The 15381-nt window shown below is 40.3% G+C and overlaps 1 protein-coding gene across 14 annotated transcripts in view; it reads right to left on the bottom strand.

Moving 5' to 3' along the window:
• PLAGL1 (PLAG1 like zinc finger 1) overlaps positions 1 to 15381 on the bottom strand; it is a 133320-nt gene that overhangs the window by 21897 nt on the left and 96042 nt on the right. For 4 of the 14 annotated variants that reach the window (XM_030928862.1, XM_030928865.1, XM_010362540.2 and 1 more), the window contains 3 exons: positions 11208 to 11279; positions 6666 to 6697; positions 2358 to 2431 (listed from right to left, as the gene is read on the bottom strand). The gene's annotated coding sequence lies outside the window, so the exon portion shown is untranslated. Of the gene's footprint in view, positions 1 to 2357; positions 2446 to 6665; positions 6698 to 8106; positions 8187 to 11207; positions 11280 to 15381 lie in introns of all 14 variants that reach the window. The other 10 variants (XM_030928864.1, XM_030928870.1, XM_030928863.1 and 7 more) reach the window with 5 other exon arrangements.

Genomic DNA, 15381 nt, shown 5'->3' with positions numbered 1-15381 from the left:
GGCCCGATTCAGAAGACCAATAACAGGGACAGCGCACCTGGCAGGGGACATTGGGTTTATCCTTTAGGGAACTGGGACCCAGTGAAAGTGAGGATGTCCCATCTACAGAAGAATTGCAGAGAGGAAAATGTTACATATAATCACTTATCCTTCCCACATGGTAATTCAGTTACCTGGAGAGAACAGCAGATTGAAAGGTACTATTCTGAAATGCTAACTGGTTCTTTTTACATGAGATGAACCCAAGACCAAATCGGATTGCCCTAGACACAAATGTGATGGGCAGTTTTAAAGTAACATGCAGTATTTTTTTCAAGCTTGATGTAGAACTATCCAGAACTTATAGTAAACTGTGTACATGCATGGTTATGTGAGAAAAGTGAAGCCGCTGCACTTGTTCCAAAGCTCACTCCACTTCCTCCAGAAGCATGCCCGTCTGCCTCTCGGGACACAGGCCGTATTTTATTAGACACAATTATTGCCAGAAGCTTGAGAATTTTCTCTTTGCTTTTCCATGTCATGTCCAATAAATTCAAAGGATGCAAAGCAAATTGTTCATCCAGGAATACTTAATTTGAGAAATAAAAATATTTATCACTGGTCCTTTAAGATTATCCTGGTTCTTGATTTTTTCTTTTTAAACTGATTAACATTTCATCGGGTTTCCATTTTAAAAGAAAATGGCACTGAAGGGACAAGGCAAGTGTTCCAAGCGACAACACTGGCTTTTCTGAAAGGGGAAAGGAATGTTAAGGAAATGGGGGAGAAAGCTTAAAAAGAGTGGAACACTAGCAAGCAGGGCCTCTTCTCCTTTTCACCTTAAGTCTTTTTTCTCTCCCATTCACAGCTTTAGGTCCTTTGTTTGTTTAACAAACCATTACAATCATACCCAGTTCACTGGGGGAGGAATGTGAACTCTCTGAGTAGCTGTCCTTGCAATCCACATGTGTGGTCCATCTCCCGGCTCATCCGCAGGCGGCTTTCATGTGCTGCTCTGCGCTCCCCGTCACCCTGGAGGCCAGCACCTTGCTCACAATAAGCCTCAATTTCCCACCGCTGCCTGCTCGCGGCTCCTCCCCAGCAGCCGAGAGCAATGTCTCAAGTGGCTCTTCCTCTCCTGCTTGCCTTGCAGTCATACTGTCCACCCTGCTTTGGCTGGCCCCCTTCAGCTCCTGAGACAGACAAGGCCTGCTGTGTTAGCCACCCCCAACCTGTTCGCAGCTCATGGACTCGCCACTGAATACTGGGCAGACACATTCCAGGATCTTCCTGGCTAGCACTCCTAGTCTTCTAATGTCAGGTGCACTGTAAACAGAAGATACAGGCAAGACTCTCCCCGACTTCACCCCAACTCCCAGCCCTAACTAGAACTGCTAGTGCCTCTCTCAGGTCCTAGTAGATATGTTGGCCCTGTTGGGATTAATTTCAATTTCTTGGTCAATAAATCAAAATATTTAGCGACAATATTGTATTTCAGTAGGAGTCGGAATACTATTTAATAAACTATTTCAGTTGGGCTCATAAAGCTTTCTCATGCTATTCTAATAATTTCCATCTCACAGCCCTAAGAGATAGGTAGAAAAGCATCATTGTCCCCATTTGACAAATGAGGAAACTGAGGCTCAGAGGATTTAAGTTTACTGTCCTTAAGCATGGACTAATAAGATACTGCAATACACTATTCTAAGCAAAGCGCCTAGCATAGAGTGAGTGCCCCAAAGGCATTAGCTTCCATTAATATCATTATTTGCTCCCAGGTGTTCTGAACTAAGCCAAGTGCTCTTTCAACTTACGCTTTGCCATCCCTTCTAGCCACACTGTCTACGTGAGCAGTGAAGTTCAGCAACAGCTTTTACAACAGTGTTTTCAAATAAAGCCTCAGGAAGTATGACTGGATTGCCTCGTGTGGCTGGGATGTGACCAGCATCTTTCCCAGGCTTATCTTTCAGTCTACATCTGCCACAAAGAGAGGACAACCTCTTACAAATCCTGTGTACACAAGTTAGGAGTGTTGGCAGGGGCAACTTTCTTCTTTTGAACTGACAGGGTTGTCATCAGAAAATTGCATAGATCTGTGTGTATTACTAGGCTGTGGATGTGGGACAGCAGAGGTCATGAAAAGTTGCTAACTGCATCATCAAATTCCCTGAAACGCATGTGCACTGAGCTTTAAAAAATGAAAGGGCTAAAAGAACCCTGTTCTCGGGTATTTTGCAGTTTGTGGAGGAAATGTGTTTATTTTCTACTAGAACCTTTTTGAAGTACCCTGAACCTCCAGCATGTTCTTGCCTATGATGTGTTTCCAAGCAATCGTTAATAAACATGCCCAACTAGAAATAATCTTAAAACATGCGCACCTACTGAGTGACAGGAAACATCTGCTGTGAGGCAGGGACCGAGTCCTCCCAGAAGTTTGTCTGAAGATTCAAACCTGTGAGAAGAGACCTTGTACATCGTCAGGGAATGAAGCTAGGAAAACATTCCTCCATTATGCTACCCGCTGAGCTTCACTTCTAGAGCACACACACAACTGGCAATATGCAGAGGAGATTTTCTAGTGTTTTTTCATGCATTTTAATAGATGATCTTTAAGTACTTATATCCTTTGTCCTACTTGCAACTGGATTAAGAAAAACTCTCAACTTTTCCCCTGCTTTCTGCTAGTGGAACAAAAAGAACACATGAAATTGCTTACATAAAATATTCAAAACAGCACTCAGAGGAAACGGTATTTTTTTAAACCAACAGTATTAAAATACCATAAAACAGGTATGCAAATCTATGCAATAACAGAACCTAAAACAAATTCTGAATTGAAAGAAAGTCAGCAAATAACCAGTTGGCACTCAACAAAGGGGCTTCATATAAATAAATATTTATCAAATTTGCAGTGCAAGAAGGTTGAAGTCTCCACATTGAATATTGAATTAAATGGTTACTAAACCTGGCTATGCATTAGAATCAGCAAGGAACACTTTTAAAAATACAGATTCCTCGGTGGCCACAGGGCAAATCAGTGCAGACTAAAACAGCATCACTGGGACCCCAAGAATTTATGTTTTTTACCAAATCTACAGAAGCCAAGTCTACAGCCAGCTTTGTGCCACTGAACCCTGATGAGCATTTGGAAACCAGCATTTCTGTTCACCAAGTGATTATCAAACTTGGCTTCTTCCTACCAAGACTATTCCAATCAATTGCTCCTCTTACAGGAAAGCTTTTCAGGATTTTCTTAACTAGTACAAAGGCAAATCTGTTATGGAATGAAGCCAATTAATATCTCACCTAAGTGATTTATTCACTTGCCTATTTTCTTCTGTGAATTTGATCAAAAAGGCTATGTCCATTTATTTTGTATGATAACATCCTTTTAAGTTAAAAATGGAAAAATCAAGGCCATTTTTGGACAACTGTTTTAAAAATAATGCATCACAATACAGGAAAAAACTGGAGGTGAGCAGGTTATTTGTCTGAGTCATTTAGGGAAATTGTTTCCAACGTATTCCTTGTTTTGCTTGTATAAACACTTTACAAATCATCTTCATGGTCCATCTCTTTTCTCAAAATGCTCAACATTTATTGTGGTGGTTTAATTGGGTGGTCTCCAAAGGCTTGTATAAAAATTTTTTTGAAAGAGCTTTAAAAAGACATTAAAGCAAAAGAGTAAAATTCTTCCAGATGATTCTTCCTTTGCGCCTACCCATCTCACAAACGGACAATACCAATTTATGTATTCAAAGAGGCAGGGGTTCTTCTGCTTCCCAGGAAAGGGTGCACATAACGTGAAGTACGCAAACCAGGCAGTGAAGTAGCTTAGCTTCATTGTGAAAATATTCAAATTATCACAAAAAGAAAGCGATTCCTTTCTGAATTCAACAATACTCCTTGGCCTCCGAGGGCTCACACAGGAGCTTATTCTTAAGCTGTTCAATGTAAGCAGCACTCGTGAAAGAGGAGAACTCTGGCAGGGAGGAGATCAAGTCCCTCAGCTTTTCCCACCTGCCATCTCTGCGCCAGTCTAATGCTTAAATAGTTAACAATGCAACAGAGAGCCCAAGGCAGGCCCGACCTGGGGGGAAAATCATGTGCAGTATATGACGATTTAATAAAGCAGGGAAGAGACAGGAAAAATAACACATCTCAGTTTGACAGGATGCTACTTGCAGACTGCTTTTCAGGTCAGAATTTAATTTCTAAAGCAGAGGGAAAAAAGGGTTTTCATAACGTCAATTATTCTTTTTTAAGTATGTGGTTAAAAATGACCCTATAAAATTAAACAATCCTACAGATAAATGTTTCCGAGTTCCAGAGTAACAACAAGAATCACATTTTTCTAGGAGTGAAGACTGGCAGATGGTAAACAGATTAGTTAATTGTTTTAAATGAAGGGGGAAATATTTTTTGGTAAGTGTGTTTATTCATTGATGACAAAAACCAAAGTTTCACGAATCTAGGGTGTATGAGTTCCAGGATGTGTTTTTGCTGTCACAATATGTTTTTCTAGGCATTTGCTTCTGAGAACAGCATTTAAGAACATGTCTTTTTCTCTCTTAATGAACTGGTTTAGCCGCCTGCTGGGCATTCACTGAAACCCACATTGAACAAAGGGATTTCCTTCCAGTTTCAGCTCGTTCATTTCTAGCGACTCCTGGTTTTACTTAAGCAAATTCTCCAAACTGACTTTTTTATTTCTAATGATTTGAGTGGGAAGGAATTGGGCAACCCTCAAACACTGGGAAGTCTGCCCTGGTTCTCAGTGAAAGAACCCTCTAGACTGACCATGTACAAGGTTTGTTTTTGAAAAGTCTCTCAAATATGTTTTATTTTCCAGATGGAAAGGAGCCCACCCGATTTGGTAGATTACAGACAACTAAATTTTATTTCAGCAAGATGGATCATGGTGAACAATGAGACTACATCTTTGAAATGAAGACCCTGAGTGGGATATTCAGATTCACCTCCAAGCAATGATGTCATTTTAAAGGTGACACTGAGGGGCATGGTATTAAGGGGTCACTCGAAGTTGGAACAGATTTGTGGGCCTGGCAGCTGGTCTTCTACCTTCTCCCATTATACATGATCTCCCTGGGGGACCCCATGCATAACCCAAGGTTACAATTACTCCTTGAAGTCAGAAGCCTCCCAAATCTCTATCTTCAATCCTGAACTTTCTTTCAAATTCCAGACTAATACATCTACCTCCCTCCTGCAACTCTCGGATACCTTGCAGTGCCCCTTCAAGGTCAAATGGTGGGCTTCAAACGTTAACACACAGACTTGCTCCTCCTCCAGCACTGCCTGTTCTAATGGCACCGTTATGCAATAGCCATCGGGGCTCCCGGATCCTCACCAGGTGATGGCTACCGTTTTAGGAACTTTACTTAATACCCTTAACAACCACATGAGTAGGTAGCATTATTTGACTAATGGGGAAACTACGGCTTAGAAGTTGTGCCGATTTGCCCATCATCCTACAGCCAGCAAGCAGTTAAGCTGGGCTATGAATCCAGGGTGCATGTCAAAAGTCAACCTCTTCCCATGTCACTTCCCAGCCTCTCCAAACTTAGAAGCTCTGCAGTCTAGATTGTTCTCAGAGATTAAGCTTTACAACCTTATTGTCTCTCAAATCTGTTTCCTTCTCTTAATTCCCATAGCTACCTACTGTTCGAGTGATGTTTTGCCTTTATTAGGGCCTCCAAATTGGCATAGCACGATAACTTTGGAATTTTACTTTGTTTGAATTCCCAATGATTTTCCTTTCTAGCTCATTTAAAACAGGTGGCAGCCTTTGTAATCCCTTGTATTTTCATCCAGCTGAAGACAGAAGCATCCTGAAGAAGTCTGTCTTTGTTAACAATATCTAAACCTAGAGAAGAAATTCTGCTGGACTTCTGGGAGGGGAGAAGGAGAAGCAGAGGAGAAGCTGCCAAAATGACACTCTTCCTACCATCCCCCCATGGCCAACCCCCCCATCCCAGGGCCTGATAAGGAGATATGTCAGCCCCCAGCAAGAGAGGCCCTTGCACCCCTCTGTTCCCTAAGGCAATGAGTAGAATCCTTGAGAGGACAGCTACATGAAGAGTGTGCCTCGGGAGGCCAGACCTGAGGCAGGAGGTTTCCAGCCCTCACTGGCGACCCTGAGGCAGACAGCTACAAGGATTCAATAAATCACTACTTTGATAAACTGAAGGTCAGAGGTGGGTTCCTCATCTTCCAGAGACCATGAAAATCTCCAGGTCCTAGGACACACTCCATGGGGAAAGGGGAAGCACCTAAAACTTACTGACATGAAATTTTCCTCTAGGTTGGCAGAATGGGAACTGGAGTCCGTTTTCATTATGGGGAATGAAAACAGTAATGCTTCTTGCATACTTGATGATCTGAGGTGAAATGCAGACTTGTGGGGCACCTTAATAAAGTGCAGAATCTTAGAACAGTGCATATCTGTGCTATAGACTAGCTACAACTGCTGGAACTGGAGCTGATCTAGTTTTCAAAAAAAGCCACTGCTTGGTTAGAGAGAGGAGCACGGACTCTGCTTAGGCTCTGGTGACCTAGGGCAGAGGGGTGGGGTGGCGGGGAGGGCAGCAGGCTTATGCTTTAAAACCCTGAGGCAGATAGAGAAGGAAGGAAGGAAACAAGGGCAGATGTTAGAGTATACTCACAAGATTAACTCCTCTGATTCCTATGCAAATACCTAGAAAGGGAGAGACACACAAAGTTATCTTTAAAGTCTTTATCATCAGCTCTGAATTGCTAAAATAAACAAAAACACCCAAGTGGGCGGGGGGGGGGGGGGGGGGCGGGGAACGGAAGTCTACTTGGAAGAGGAAAGAGAGCAGCTGGTGCTGCTGAAGTCATGAGATCCAGGACACCCCTGTTTCCCAAGCCTGGACATGCCTCCCAGCGTAGCATGCTGGCACGGAGCGGGAGGGATGATTTCCATAAGATGGAAATGATTGTGTGCTGGAAAATGAGGTGCTTTATGGGAGAGAAGATTCCTAACCCAGAGGAAAGGATATAAATCTTTAATATGTCAAATTTGTTGACTGTAAGATGTTGCAGTAATGATCGGTACTTGCAGCACTAAATGGGCATGTCTAAGGGGTCCGGGCTTTGAAATCAGTCATGTCATCCAAACAAATTCCACTTGAGCTCCATGGCTGAATGTTTGAGACCTTCAGAAGAAGCTTATAAAGGCCCTGGTGGAAACTGAAGAGGATTTTAGATACGCCAAAGACATGCTGGCCATTACACAGAGACTAGAACTTTTAGTGCCGAGAGCTCTGGCTGGGAGAACCTCACATTCCCAAGAATCAGCAACCAGGGACCCCATTTTCCTACCAAGTAGGCACACTATTAAATCTGATGGGCATGTCCAGGGGAAAGATGACCTGGGAAAGGAGTTGCCCGGGGAGCAAGTGCCCTGTCGCAGAGGCAGAGATTGCCAAGATGGTCTGCTAGGGATTGAGGCACAAAGCCCCCTCTATCTATTTTAGTTATAAGGAGGTGAGAATGCTGTGTTAAATTGTACCCAAGAAGATAACTCATAAGGCAAGGAACATGGAAGCTAGGGTGTGTTGGGCAAGTAAGCAGAGGTTGCTTGCTTTACTGAAAGTGGGGCTGCTCTGGTCTCTCAAGGGTCTAGCCTTGGTTGGCACATGCTTCCCTTGTCACACCAGACAGGTGAGACCAAGAAGGGAAGACAGAAAGAGATAGTCAGTGAACACCTGCATGGCCCAGCCCTAACCCCACCACTTAACATGGACAACTACCTACAGGAGGCTACTTTCCAATCTGTGGTGCCCAGGAACTTGGCAGGGATAGGGGGTTTGCATGGAGATGGATCCTAGAGAATGGAGAACCAGTTCACTTTATTGTCCCAAACTCAATTTTCATGTGGCTTCCTTTAAACAAGCCACAAGCTTAGTGTGTCAGTTACGTCAGTGGAGAGAGAGATTTCTGCACGCTAGAGGCATTCCCAATTATATTATAATTATATTGCTTCCCCAGTCTCTCTGTTTTTGGATGGTTCCCCTTCATTCTAATCACAATGCTGCTGCCAGGGTGATTCTTCTAACATGCAGATATGTTCCTGTCACTTGCCTGTTTGGAATTCTTCAATGGTCCCATTAGGTTTCTGTCGACTGCAACGAAAAGTCTTGTCTAATCAGAACCACTGAAAGCTTTCAATCAAGAGAGCAATATGTTCAGGCTTGTGTTATAGAAAAACTGAGAGAGCAGACATACAGATTATCCTCCTGGATTTATGAGTTATATACATTAAAATGGCCAAACAGTAATTCACATAGCAAAACAAACAAAAAACCCGACTGTGCACACACACACACACACACACACACACACACACACACACACACACACAAATAAGTGCAATAACTGAACTCCGAAGTTCAGTATACAGCTGTTCACAAAGCATTCTAAATCTTCCCTGACTTAGAACAACATCTTCGTGCAGTCTGATTTGAATATGTGGGGCAAATGAGAACCATTTTAGGGAAACAACATAAGATGACTATGATCTTTTTATTTTTTATTTTTATTTTTTATTTTTTTGAGACAGAGTCTCGCTCTGTCACCCAGGCTGGAGTGCAGTGGCCGGATCTCAGCTCACTGCAAGCTCCGCCTCCCGGGTTCACGCCATTCTCCTGCCTCAGCCTCCCAAGTGGCTGGGATTACAGGCGCCCGCCACCTCGCCCGGCTAGTTTTTTTGTATTTTTTAGTAGAGATGGGGTTTCACCGTGTTCACCGGGATGGTCTCGATATCCTGACCTCGTGATCCGCCCGTCTCGGCCTCCCACAGTGCTGGGATGACAGGCGTGAGCCACCGCGCCCGGCCATGACTATGATCTTAAGGTGGTTTCAATTTACATGGTGATTGTGTGTTTTATGAACCCCCTCTAATTCCTACTGCTGGAACAAAAAGTGAAAAATTACCTTGGTAAACACCACATCATGGATCAATTAAGTTATTCCCCAAATAAAGTATCCTTTGTTACAGTATAAGCATGTATAATTTCTAGCATTTTAAACATTGATAGAGAAATGTACTTTTTCTCTAATTTTAATATTTAACACTCCTATGTTATGATCCCCAACTCCCTTCATCCCACCACTGATTTCATTTTAACTTTTTGTTTGTTCATGGAAGGAAGTAAGGAAATTTTAATGATATTCCTTAGATAATACATTTTCTTACCTAAAAGTAGTACAATAATGAGTTTTACTCTACCTCAGTCCATTATGCAGCATGCACACTCTACTTAATACTAGGTTGTGTTCCTACAGTTAGTTAAAAAAACCAACCAGCTGGTAGAAAGACGGTGTGGTCTAGCGTACAGGGCAGTGGCTTTGGAGTTGGATGGATCTAAGTTCGAATGCTGGCTCTGCTACTTGGAAGGTATGTAACCTTAGGTAAGTTGCATAACTTCTCTAAGCCTCAGTCTCCGTCACCATACAATGGGTATATCTATATATCTTGCAGAGCTGCTCTATGATTATGCATAACACATGTATATTTAGAGGCACAATGACTGGTACCGAGTCCGAAATACATGTACGAAGTAGATGTGGCCTGTGAATAAAAAGTGTTAGGGCTGATTTTACATGATGGGTAAGCTCACAACTAGGAAACATGAATAACTTTTTTTGGAGTAACATATATATATATATATAATAGAAAGTCAGAGAATACATAATGGATTCGCTTCAATCATGTTTCTTTAATGTGGATCATCATGACACAATTCCATCTCCTAGCATGTGTTTATAAAATAAATTTCTACTATCCCTGTGCTTTCACATTTTCTCACATATTTGAGAAATTCCTAGATTCTTAAGCATTGTAATCCTATTTACTGAGATTTTAATGGCAATATCATGTTTAACTAGAGAAAACAGTTACAAATGGGCCTGGCATGAACTGGTCCTGCAGGTGCCATAAAGTTACTCAAATGGTATAATGAAGTGATTGAGGGCATTTGGGGATTTTGCTACATTTTTTTCCTTCTGAACATATTGGTGGGGGTAGTGGACTAGTTTTAATTAGAATCGTTTGGAGAACAGGAATCCAAACACACGACCTAATATTCTCCTAGTTAGCCTTCTGACTGGGGCAGCTGTGGACAGCCTTCCTAGAAGTCAGCCTCACGATAAAGAATAGAGCGGGAAATGGTTTATCTAGTGAGAGGTTTGCGGGGGGAATCTAATGCAAGATGGGACATAAGAAAACTTACAAAGACAACTGGAATTTTTAAAAAATACACCATTATGACCTTCAAGGACATTTTGCAAAGAAAAAAAAAGTCTGGAGAGAGGCCAAGAGTTATGGTTAAGCAACAGCACTGCAGCTGCAAAACAAGTGAGGGCTGCTTTAGGGTGACATGGCCTTGAACCTAGAATTAATGTATATGACAGGGAAAAACAACAACCATGTTAGATATGAAATTTAAGGCTGGGATTTGGAATCATTATCTTGAAATAGGCGGTTAAAACAAATCCTAATCTTTACATGAGTGGTAGAAAATAAGAAATAAAAACTTCTGATATATAATGGGCCCCTGCCAACCATGAATTCCCTCAAATAAACACTGGATTGAGTGACATAACCTATTTCATAACTCTAGAAAATTTGGCAAGCTGAGAATCATCTCACATTATGATTTTAGAAGAGTGGTTTAGAGACTCTGAATTGTAACATATGTTACATTCTGGATGTCTGATTCTAAATAGTGGACCCTATCTCAGTTTTTTCCCTAATATTTCTTTAAGATAAAACCATTTAAAAACACCTTTTTAAAATATAACAGAAAGAGAACAAGAAGTTTCTAGTGAGCAAGTCATGATAAGTAAAAATCAACTGTACAATGCCCATGATTTCTAATTTAAGACAAATAAATAGCAATGATCATTCTTAGCGTGTCTTCTTGATTTTTTTAGAGTGAAAAACAGGCTTTCATTTAAGTCCACATCTTAATCCCCCAACCTTATTTTCCCCTCAAAGCCTGAAGTTCCTCAAATGTAAATTCTCTCACAGAGTCTCTTCTGGGACATAAGCCCCTCTCCTGTGGAGGAGGCCAGGGCTCTGGTTTGTGCTGCAATGTGAGAAGAGAATGAGAACAGAGCCATGACTGATGGCGGGAGTGCTGGGGGGCAGGAGTTGGAGGGTGTGGCACAGATGTATTTACCTTTCTAAGTGAGGTACAGATGAGTTTCAGATGTGACACGAGACAGAAGCCACATTAGACGTGACAGCAATCCTAAAGAAAAAAACAGTATCAAAAGTTTTTTTTTTTTTTTTTTTTAAAGCATCAAGAATAAAACACATTGGTACTATGAATGCTGAAATTTACCCAATCAGAATATGAGTTCAAGGATACCAGGGGTCAAAAATCTCTCTCCATCAACATGCTATGCTGTAATGCCATATCCCAGCATTGCAGAGGCACACATTTAACTCCTTAGGGGATCTTTAGTTTTAGAGAAGGCTATACAGGGATGTGGTGAAGACCACAGTATGGTGCCAGAAAGCTTAGATTTCAATCTTGGTGCTACCTGGAGCCACTTAGAGACCTCATGCAATTGGTTTTCTCTCTCTACCTCAGCTTCTTCTCCTGTAAAATGGCAATAATGATTACACCCACATCACAAGACCCTTTTGAGAATTAACCTAATTTGAGATAAATGCTTGACACTGTCTGGTAAGCAGGGAGTATTCATGTATTTGTATTTATTTTTCAGAGACCCCAAGTAAAAATACCTCACAGCTTCAAGCAGAAATTACAAGATAATCATGGCTGGGCACAGTGGCTCACGCCTGTAATCCCAGCATTTTGAGACACCAAGGCAGGAGGATTGCTTGAGAGCAGAAGTTTGAGACCAGCCTGGGCAACATAACAGGACTCAGTCTCTACCAAAAAAAAAAAAATTTAAAGATAATCAGAACCTTTTTAAGAGTGTCAACTAATCTTTTTAAGAGTGTCAACTAAGAAGAACACTATTCCTTTGGGTAAGGGAAACAAGAACCTCAGCAGGGATGAGGGTGAAGAGGGGGAGGGAAGTAAACGCCACTAAAAGACAAAATATGGGGGGAAAAAACACCCCACTTTGGCTTGACTTCAAATTTTTTAAAAAGTCAAGACCACTATTATCAGCAGAGGCCTGGAGACAAGAATTTGCTGTGCAGACCCAATCATTCACCTTGAGATAAGGAAAAGGACAGAAACTGGACAGCAAATGATGAGAGGGCAGCAACGAAATGTTTACAGACTGAAAAGAGATGGAAATATAGCTTTCAGTGAAAATAATGAAGACAGGAAATAGATCAATAACTTAAACCCATCAACCCTCACCTCCACAGATATAAATTCATTACTGATTAGCAGTGTAATCCAATTGGATGAATACTTGAGCACCAACCCTAAGTAACCTCCTTCTCTGAGTAGCCCACATTTATGCCTTGAACAAAAAGGCTGCTGTTGTATGTGTTTTTAAAATAACAGAACGATATGAATTTGAATCTTACTAATGCAAAAGACATAAACTTTTAGGTATAAGCTGAGTTGGGATTTTTCCTCCTGAATTGAGGTTTTTCCTTCAGAAAAATGTCTCACTAAAGGAGACAATATGTAATGTTGCAAAGTAAACATTTAAACTACTTAAAATGTACTAAGTATTTTAACAACCTCATTAATATACAAATGATTAATTACAAATGATTAGGTATCTAATTATTACAGATGATCTTTATAATAGTCATATCTGATCTTATACAACTGACACATTCATTTTAAATAGTTCTGTATTTCAGAATAGCTTTCTTGCAAATAAATCTAGTGGTAAGGAGGATGTCTTGTTTTCAACGGCTAGATACATGTTTATTAGGGCTGCTTTATTTGGTCAGTCTGGGTGGACGGGAAACTGTCTAAGAGGGAAATATCTGGTATTTTTCTTCTAGGAAGTTAGCTTACGTAGATTAACACACATGTAAACAAACAGACATAACATATGTCCATTCCCAAACTTATTTTGAGGGTTTGACTCTTAAGTTACTTGAAATTATTCTTCTGGGATATTACAGCAGTCTTCAGTCTAAAGAAAAAGGCTCTTTTCTGAAGAATCACATAGTTGAAGTTATCTGATTCTACAAGCAGAGCAAGAACACAATTTTTAACTGCAGTTACTTTCCTGGCCTGTCTGTAGTTCTTTTTTTATTAATGTAGACGAAGATATGCCTCACTGCTGAAAGCTGAAACATCAAATGGAAAAGATGCAGTTTGATTTCCTACATTCCCTCCACTCTCTGCCTCTCCCTACTTCGGTATAAGTAACACAAAATTACTTCCAGAAACTGGGAGGATTGAGCAGCCAAGTGATGAAGCCTAAAGTGCTATGCTTCATGCTTTTTTTTTTTTTTTAATCTTCAAGTTAATACTTATCAGGGTGACAGTCTACCAATGATCAAAGCCATGGTAATTTTTCTGTTTCATGAGAAATCTAAAATCTCAGAATCACAACCTGCTGACTCAATCTTATTTGTAACAACCCATACAAGTGCCCCTTCCTCTAGGAGATTCCTCCTGCAATTCACAAATGTGAATTTCACCTCTACCATTAATCAAAACAGAACTGCAAATAAGTTTCTTTAAAAATAATCTTGGTAGTGAACATAAAACAAAAATAACATGGAGAGTAAAGTATTAGCCCGTTCCTGTACTTGTCTGCTTACTTACTCACTCCTACAACACTTTCTAAAAATTTCCATTATGATTTTAAGATGTTATTTTCCCAAAAAATGTTGACAATAATTTCCCACTTCAAGCTCTGGCTTTAAAAAGAAATAGGTTATAAGTTGAGAATAGCTAAAAAGATTGTTTTTGTCCTAGGGTTCTGTGAAATCAGACTAGTCAGTGCTCTAGAATCAAAATTTCCCTTAGACTTTTCACTAAGAAGCAAAGCTGTTTGTTTGCTTTATCTGATAAGGAATTCAAAACATGCAGTGGTAGTAAATCTGGTTAAAGAAATTGTCAAGGGAGGTTTTGAGTTTTGCCATTATTTAACATTACATCATAGAATTAAATCATGTAAAATGGCAGCCTTATCCATCTCAATCACTAAATTTGGTCAAGTGAAAGTCTACAAAATTCTAAATGAAAAGCTTTTTCATCTTCTTAATGGAAATATCTAAACATTACATTGAGGTTTATTTTTAGGAAAGAATAACAGAGAAGAGAGCTTGGATCTGAAAAGAAAAATGCCACACACTGGTGATGCTTCTTTCTAGAGGCTGTGAACTGCCTGACAAACTTGCTAAAGCAAGAAAGGGCGCAATAGTTCTCCACAGAGGAAGAATTTTAAAAAGCAGTAGCAACAATCAGGTAACAACAGACCAATCAGGTCCTCCTAAAATTTAGTATTTGCAGTTGAAACTGGGATAAATAATTACTTTCTAAGGAATGTAGAGAGAGCCAGCAATCCCTATTCATTCAGCTCGCATTTACTGAGCCAAGAGCTCTGCTAGGCTTGAGATATAAAAATGAATACAACACAGCTGCTTTACTTCCAGCTAAAAGAATACACCTAAATAAAGAGCTACAGGGCCATGTGTTAAGTGCTATAATAGAGGTGTACACAAAGGGCTGGGGGCCAAAGGAAGAAGCCATAAATTCTTCCTGGGAAATCAAGCGAGGGGAGATGTGAAAGAAGGTATCTCAGAGATGTTTCCTTGTGATAAATTCAAGACTTTTTCTTTAGTGTGTACTATAAAGGTGGTAATTTTAAGACTTATCAACTATTGCAATGCCAGGCGCTAATCTTGGTCTACTAGCCAGTTTCTGTTTGACACACACTTCCAGTTACAATATTCCAGGAATATAAATATTTTAAAATAAATATATTATTGTAATATTCCCATGCAATGCACACAATCCAGAATGGCATGAATCACTGGCTTGAGTGGAACATAGCTTCCAAGTTCAAAGATGTTTTAAAATATAACGAATGAAAGATGAATTTTAGAGAGTTTCCATATAATATCAATAATGCTTACTGTATCACTTTTCTTTTCTCTCAAGGCAAAAATAAAAGAATCACCTGATTGTATCATGGTTAATATTTGTTTTTCTCTACTTCTGTGTTTAAAAAAAGAGGGAGGGTAGAGAATCAATTTCTACTTAACATTATTTATTATGCAGACCATATTCCTACTTATAACATAGTTGTGACAAAACCTCCATTGTTCATTACACACTGGCCCCAAACTTGAGTAATTCTAATGTAAGCATGAGAAACTCCCGTCTCCTTTGGGGTGAATTTCCCAATTCCTCTGTGTTAAATTGAGGTCTAATTTTCCCTGTGCCTGGT

The sequence above is a fragment of the Rhinopithecus roxellana genome, chromosome 4 (assembly GCF_007565055.1).
Source record: "Rhinopithecus roxellana isolate Shanxi Qingling chromosome 4, ASM756505v1, whole genome shotgun sequence".
Classification (NCBI taxonomy): domain Eukaryota; kingdom Metazoa; phylum Chordata; class Mammalia; order Primates; family Cercopithecidae; genus Rhinopithecus; species Rhinopithecus roxellana.
Note: the sequence above shows the minus strand (reverse complement) of the source record. Positions and strands in the feature narration are given on the sequence as shown.